Below are 8,230 nucleotides of genomic sequence, written 5' to 3'. Positions count from 1 at the left end.
GCTGAATCAAAGGGTATGCATAGCTTGATAATATTTTGGGCATAGTTCCATATTGTTTTCCAGAATGTTTGGATCAGTTCACAACTCCACCAATAATGTATTAGTGTTCCAGTTTTCCCACATCCCTTTCAACATTAATCACTATCTTTTCCTGTCATCTTAGCCAATCTGAGAGGTATAGACACACTCTCAGCATTTAAATTGGAGGTAACTTCAGTGATCAGTTATTGTAATCCTTAAGTGAAAGCAATTCACAGTAGAATATGCTCTACTTCCAATAAGTGGTCATCCATACTCAGCCTGAAGATATGAAAAAGGGGAGATAGCATCACTCTATTCGATTAGTTTTGACAGTTTTGCCTTCCCTGCCCTCATTTGTCTTAAAGGAATAAAGGATGAAACACTAAATTTAAAAATTTGGTTTTTGAGAAAGGATGCACTAAGCATATGTAGTTTGAAGAACTCTCTATACAAGTAATCCATCATTTTGGAAGGTTCTGCTTTGATTATTTTTATTATGATCATGCTCTCATAACTCATTGCTTTCATTTCCTTTATGCTTTAGTAGTAGCAGAATCATAGATAGAAAAGTTGGTAGATTTTTTAGTGGGCATACAGTCCAAACTGAAATGAAAAAATTCCCAATATAGCATATATGATAAATATGATAAATCCTCACCTAGCCTAAACTTGCAGCACTCTTAGAAGGAACTCAGTACTTGTAAAAGTAGCAATTTTGATTAGCTCTTCAATCACTACTCTCACAGACTTCATTGTTCTCAAAGGTTTGCTTGCCCTTCCCTTTTATTTACTTCTCTTACTGTCCTCAGAGTCGTTATTGTCTTCTCTTCCCTTATTGCCTTCATATTATATATGTCCATCATGACCCTTGGTTTTCTAATAAGTTTTATTTTCCTGACTGTTCATATTGTTGCTAAAATCACAGAAGTTTAGAGTTTCAGGGGATCTCATACTATCAACTTCAACCTTTACCTGAAAAGAATTCCCACTATAAATTTTGTTATCTTTTATTTTTGCATTGCTGATGTTTTCTAATACAGCCCACTCCAATAAACTCAGAGAACCATCCTTTATAAAAAAGAACAAAACATATGGGGGGAAGTTCGGTAAAACCAGCACTTGCCCAAATCTGGTATCTTCAGTGTTCTATACCTATTGATCCTAATCTCTGAAAAAAAAAAGGGGAGGGTGGTAAAACAGACAATTTGGACTTCTTGATCCTCATTCTCCCTATGGACTTTACATTCACAGAGGTATAGAATCATACAACTTGGGAACTGGAGAAGATCGTGGAGATCATTAAGTCCATTCTATATAACAATCAGATCTTCATTTATGGATTTTATGAGAGATGAGGTATTGAGTTTCTGTTTAAAGACCTTTGTTGATGAAGAGCTGTATACATGCATTTTGGATGGATTGTGCTTCACTGACTCTATAGACTCCTTTTCTCTCTAGCCTCTTCTAAGTTTCACTGCCCTGTTGTCCAGAAAATTCCAGACTTATAGATATGTCAGAGTTGGAAAGGAATGAAACAGCCATCTACTCTAACTACATGAAAAGTCTTTCTCCCTGTTCTTACAGCCCTTATATAGTTATGGGCTTCATTACTTTTCTCTGTGTATGTGTAAATACATTTTCTTTTTTCTTTATTGTAAGCTGGGTTGTATCATAAATGTGGTATCTGGGGATCCTTGTTCTGTTGGTCATCTGATTCCCAAGAAATTACTGACAATATTGAAGAATTTGTTCAATTCAAGCTGAGTGTCATTTTGTTGATATAGGTATCCCACTGACCTATGATTGTCATAAATCAGGCCTTAATATACCTCTGTGTGTGTGTGTGTGTGTGTGTGTGTGTGTGTGTACATAAGTTGTGATGGTAACAGAAATAATTAGTTCCAACTGATAAAGAATTATCTAAAAAGTTATGCACAGTAGTATACATTTGGAAGAACATTGGCCTGGGAATCAAAAGATTTGATTGTTTCTTGTCCTGATTTTGTCATTCAGGAGGAGTTTCTGTCTGATAAATGATCTAATGTTACTGGATCTCTATTTCCTCATCTATAAAATGAAAAGCTTAGATTTGATGATCTTTTAGGTCCTTCCATCTCCATTTTATGACATACATTTAAATTTTATCTTTAAGTATGAGTAATAACATGATTACATTTGGTTAACTATTAGAGCTCACATTAAATTTAGAGTAGAAATGCTTCTAAACAACAGGTTGCAATGATAAGGGTCTCATTTGATGGCTGAACATTTCCCATTAACTTCTCAGTGGAAACTGTCTAATTGATTTACACAAGGTTTTTCATCTTTACTCATCTGCTAATCCTAAAGGCCTTTCAGCAGGAATATGTCAATTGATATCAAAGTGGTTATAATACATTTTAATTAAATATTATGCCTTTTAAAAAGATGAAGCTGAAGGTTTCCTTTTTCTCTTTATTCTTAAAGACTTTTGAGTATGTGTATGTGTGTGTGTTTCTGTGTGTATATGTATATCAGGGAGAACATAAATCTTTTGACTACATTATCAGGAGAAAGTAATATTCTTCAATCCTATGCATTTCTCTTTAAAAAATAAGTTAAAAATTACTTCAGACCATGTGATAATTCTGCTTAAAGAATTCCTACCACACCTAGCCCATATTTCTATGTAAGCTAAGGAAGAGCCAGTAGGTGTCAGCAAAGGAGCCTCAAAGAAAGGGAGGTGAATGAAAGTCATTTAGCACTTTCAGGTAAATTTAAAAAAAAAAAAAAAATTTTAACAGTGTAGCTTATTACTTCAGCTGAATTTATCCAAACTGGAAGAAAGAAGAAGTATTCAGAGGTATTGAATTTCTTACTCATTTCAGAGAAAGTTGATTCTTGTTAGGCATTTTCATTGAATGAAAATATCAACATCTTCTTGCTTATGAGATCAGAATAAAACAGTAGTTAAATCTTCCACTTGTAGCACAGACAGACGATACTAGAGTTTCCAAAAATGGTTTCAGGATGTAAGATTATGGATCCAGAAGGGACATTAGACCCTCTAGGTCAACCTTCTCATTTTAAAAATGAAGAAATTAAGACAAGGACAAGTATTCAAGATGGGAATTTAACTGAGATATCATCTTCCTTCAAATGCACTCCATTATTTACTAAGTAATATTACCTCTCAATTTGTGAGATTATGGATATGTGTCTGTCTGTCCAGGAGGCACCAATGGTAATGCTTAATTCCTACAGAGGATGGAACAAATAGCATAGCCCCATAACACCTCTGTTATGGAATGTTTAGATTTTCAAAGGGAAAATAGAATATATTTGCAAGAAACACCATGATCAGGTAGTATGTACTTTTTTTCTTAGTGCTTTCTTATCATGAAATATTACAGAAAATCTATGAGACATTTCAAAATATTAGTTAATTCTAGCTATAACCTAATAATCAAAATAGCATTGTAGAGAGTGTAACACTCAAAGTCAGGAAAATCATGTGCTAACTCTGGAATTTACTAGTTATGTGACCCTGGACTAGTTAATTAACCTTTCTGTGTCCTAGTTTAATCATGTATTAAATTAATACAATAACACTTCATTGAATCCCTCACAGGTTTTTTTTTTTTTTAGTGAAAAAAACATTTAGTATTTCTTAAAGCACCAAATAAGTATTTTCTCAATGGAAATTGCCTAACTGATTTAGTGTGATTTCCTATGATGATGTCTGCTTTTATTTCTATGCTTTTTCTATTTTTATGCCTGGACCGCTTAAAGGAAGCACAAGAGGATAGGTGTCAACTTCCCCGTGCTATCCTTTTCATATATATATTTTACTTCTGGTCACACCTAACTTTGTATTCACAAGAATATAGAATTTGGATATTTCCAGTGTCTGCTTGTCTTGCTTCCCCCAGCTCTTTCTCTAATGTTCTTTCAAATTCATTTTTAACTCCAGATGACTGGATGGTGGGAAAGCCTTCAGATTTAATTAAGCTATGGACTAATGATCTAGGGAGAACACTTAGCATCACTTCAGGAATATTCTTATTAGCTTTGCAAATTATAAAACAAATGACTAGAAAAATATGAGAAAAAGAGTTGATCATGTATTTCTCTACAGATTTTGTGTCCCCTTCCCATCCCCAGTAGATAATATATTATTTTTTCTCTGTTACCCCTAGGTTGTATAATTGCTTCTGATAGATCAAAACAAAATGACCTATAAATATCATTAATGCTTTCTAAAACTGTTTGATAGCTTTCAGCCAGATCTATGCACAGCAAAATAGTGATGGATTAGTTATAAAATGACTCATTAGGTAACAACTGAGAAAAATTGAAATTGAATGCATGTAATAGTTAGTTACCTTAGAGAAGTGTAAGTAAGTAAATAAGTAAGTAAGTAAGTAAACCTTGGACAAGCTTCACAAACAGTGGCTGGAACAAAAGGGCAGACTCAATAGACAGTAAATGTGATACTGATTTATATGAAAAGAGTCCTAGGACCCTACTAGTTTAATCTAGATGAAGTTGGCCCTCCCCCAACCCTGAATGGTGAAGTAGATCATCTGACAATATTTTATTTTAGCTAATTTATTTTTAATAATTGGTTGTTCAGGATTTTCCCCACTTCAGTTTGGCATCTAATAAGCCTGATTACATGGTGGTAATGATAAAGGTTGGGTAGTGTAGTGACCTAAAGAGAAAATATTGTATATTAGATGTTTTTGAGAAAGGGCTTATAGTCATTTCTCCCCCAAACAACTAGAATATCACATTAGATCCCAAAGTGATCCAATCCAATCCAAATCACCAAATCCAATTCAGATCTTAGAGTACTAAAGTGATTTTCTCAAGGACTTTTCTCAAGGTCACAGAATGTTAACCCAATTCTTGCTAAAAGTGGTGATAAATTGGAGTCAAATTGAACCCTGATCTCAGACTCACAGACAGAGATGTAAGAGATGTTTGAGATCACCATGTTCAAGGTCCTCATTTTTCAGAGGAAAAAAATGGATACCCAGAATTAATGTCACTTCAGAAACTAGAACAGATATCTTCTGAAATCTTACAGAATGGACTTAATAATCAGTTTCCAGCTGTGGGGAATATCTTATAACTGGTCCCATTAGGATAGAAAACCCTAGTTTCATACCTCAGGATGAGAGGTGTGCCTTTGGTCCTTCTAAGTATAATCTGATCACATGTTCGTGATTATCCCTACCTGCAAGTTTCCTAAAGAAAAGTTTGTGAAGCTAGGGTAAGAGCAACACTTTTGAAGTCAATACAAAAGAGTAGAGAAGTCTTCCTAGCATGGAATGGCCCAGGAGGGATGCCTCTCTTCTCTAATTTTTCTTGCATAAAATGCTTGCTTTCTGACTGGGAATAATTGGGCCACTTTTAGGCCATGCTTGTCTGACAGTTTCCTTGTTAACTGTTAACCAGGAAAAACTTGCTTCCTGAAGAGCCAGAGCTTAAATTCTAAGTCACCTGTGAAGCTATATCTCTGAGCTCTAGCAAAAGCTTCTTCCTCAGAAGAATATAAGTGCTCTTAGAGGCCCTTTAAATTTCCTGCCTTCTGCCAAATTTATTTCCCTTGAACAAAGTTCAACATACTTCATTCTGTTCTCAATATAATTTGGCCTTTTTTGTAAAAAATTTAAATATTTTGAAAATTTATAATAGAAATTTGTATAGTTACATCAATATTGAAATAATGTGTTTATTTTAATTTTCTTATGGAACAATATTATGATCAGATAATTATGGCAACAGTTCCATAATTGATAGAGGGAGATTTCTCAATGTGACTTTCCTACATTAATGAACTACAGGAACTAATTTTTCTTATTATTATAGATTTTAAATATTTTTCTTGTTTTTTTTTTTATAGCTTCTTTTTCTTTTGTGGAGAACTTTCTGTTTATATTCATAATTTGCTGTGTGATGAATCTTTTTCTCACATATTTTATCACTTCTCTATCTTTCTATTATTTCCATTGAACCATTATCTGAAACTTGAGAAGTTAGCTGTTTCCTTTATAATTTAAGCTACATTGCTTTTGTTTGTATAAAATCTGTTAACTTTATATAATCTATATTTCTCTTTTTGTCTCCTTTTATCTATTTTGGTCCTTAATATTTTTGTAGTCAACAAATCTGAGAATCATAAGCATAAAGATGATAATTGAATACAAGAAAAATGAAAAATTTATCAAGCAAGATAATAATAAATGAATAAGAGAAGGGAACCCAGGACATAGCCTTCTGGGACATCCATGGTATAACAGTTTAAACTCAATGAAGATTCAGCAATGAAAAATAAGGCATGGTGATATAGATATGTAGGAGGAGAAATCTGGAGAGAAGAGAGTACTTGGGAAAAAATAGTGAATGATACTTTCAAAGGCTACAGATAGAAGAAGAATGTAGGTTGAAAAATAAAAGTTACTAAATTTGGCATTTGGAGAGAGTTGTTTGGTTGAATGATGAGATTCAAAGATAGGTGATAGAGAGGTAAGAAAAGAATGAAGTGAAAAGAAATAGAATCATCGATCATTGATTGTAACTGCATTTTTCAAGGAATTTTGCCACACAATGGGTGAAAGAAATAATAATAACTCATAGAGTTTGTTGGATCATCAAGATGGCATAGTGCATAGAGTGCTAGACTTGGAGTCAGGAAGAGTTAAAAAACCCTGAAGTTCATAGTAAACCAACTAATGATCAAGAAATTCAATGAGAAACCACATTAAGTGACTCCACCTACCTCATAACTTACCAAAAAACAAGGTAGAGCAGCTACTTAATGCAATAGCAAACCTTCATTCTCACAGTAGTCAGCTATGACCCCTGACTCCTCAGAAACCATGTTGAAAGAACTCACAATTGACACTGATCTTGGTACCACTTATTCCTGTGTAAGAGTCTTCCAGTATGGAAAAGGGAAGATCATTGCCAATGATCAAGGAAACAGGACCTCCCCCCTACGTCATCTTCACAGGCACAGAATGACTAATTGCTGATGCTACAAAGAATCAAGTTTGCATTGAACCCCACTAACATAGTTCTTGATGCAAAATGTCTGATTCATTGAAGGTTTGATGGTACAGTTGTACAGTAAGATATGATGCATTGCCCTTTTATACTGGTGAATGACATAGGCAGGCCTAAGGTCCAAGTAGAATACAAAAGGAAACCAAAAGTTTTTATCTTGAAGAAGTATCTTCTATGGTCTTGACCAAGATGAAAAAAATTGCTAAAGATAGTCATAAATGCTGTGGTCACAGTATCAGCCTATTTAAATAATTCCCAACGTCAGGCCACAAAAAAAGCTGAAGCCATTGATGGTCTCAATGTACTCAGAATCATCAATGAGCCAACTGTTGCTGCTATTGCTTATGACTTGGACAAAAAAGGTTGGTGCTGAGAGAAATGTGATGATCTTTGATCTTGGAGGTGGTACTTACTTTTGATATGTTCATTCTTACCATTTAAGATGGCATTTATGAAGTCAAGTCCACAGCTGAAGGCACCCACTTAGGTGGAGAAGACTTTGACAACTGCATGGTCAACCATTTCATTGCTGAGTTGAAGTGAAAGCACAATAAGGACATCAGTGAGAACAAGAAGGCTGTTTACCATCTGTGCACTGTTCCTGAATGTGTAAAGCATACCTTTTCTTCCACTACCCAGATCAAAATTGAAATTGATTCCCTTTATGAAGGTATCAACTTCTATACATCAATATAATTCTATACATAATACAAAAATACTGGAGCCCAATTCAAAGAGCTGAATGTTGGTTTCTTCTGTGACACTCTGGATCCTGTGGGAAAGGCTTTAAGAAATGCTGAGGTAGATAAATCAGATTCATGATATTGTCCTGGTGGGTGGTTCCACCACATCCTCAAAAGTAAATCTAAGCATACATGAATGAATGTTAAAAATCATTGAAAATATGACTCTATAATTCTAAGGAAAGACTTGAAAGAAAAAAAGAAAGAATATTGCATAGAGTCTATATGAATACCAAGAAGAAAAGAAGCAAGAGGTTAAAACAAGTAATTAAAAAAGTAAAGAGTAAAGAATTCTAAATAAATATTTTAAAGTAATAACCCTTACTTTATAAATGAGCTTTCTTCAAATTAGAATAGTCCAAAGAAATATCAAGAAATCATAAACATAAACTACCTAAATATATTAAAATCAG

The 8,230-nt window shown here is 33.9% G+C and overlaps 1 pseudogene; it reads left to right on the top strand.

Annotated features, from left to right (window-relative positions):
• The first annotated feature begins 7,144 nt into the window (after positions 1–7,144).
• On the top strand, positions 7,145–7,957 carry LOC100926885 (annotated as a pseudogene).
• The last annotated feature ends 273 nt before the right edge of the window (positions 7,958–8,230 follow it).

Source organism: Sarcophilus harrisii, chromosome 1 (assembly GCF_902635505.1).
Source record: "Sarcophilus harrisii chromosome 1, mSarHar1.11, whole genome shotgun sequence".
Lineage (NCBI taxonomy): Eukaryota > Metazoa > Chordata > Mammalia > Dasyuromorphia > Dasyuridae > Sarcophilus > Sarcophilus harrisii.
This window is presented reverse-complemented; position numbering and strand designations above follow the sequence as displayed.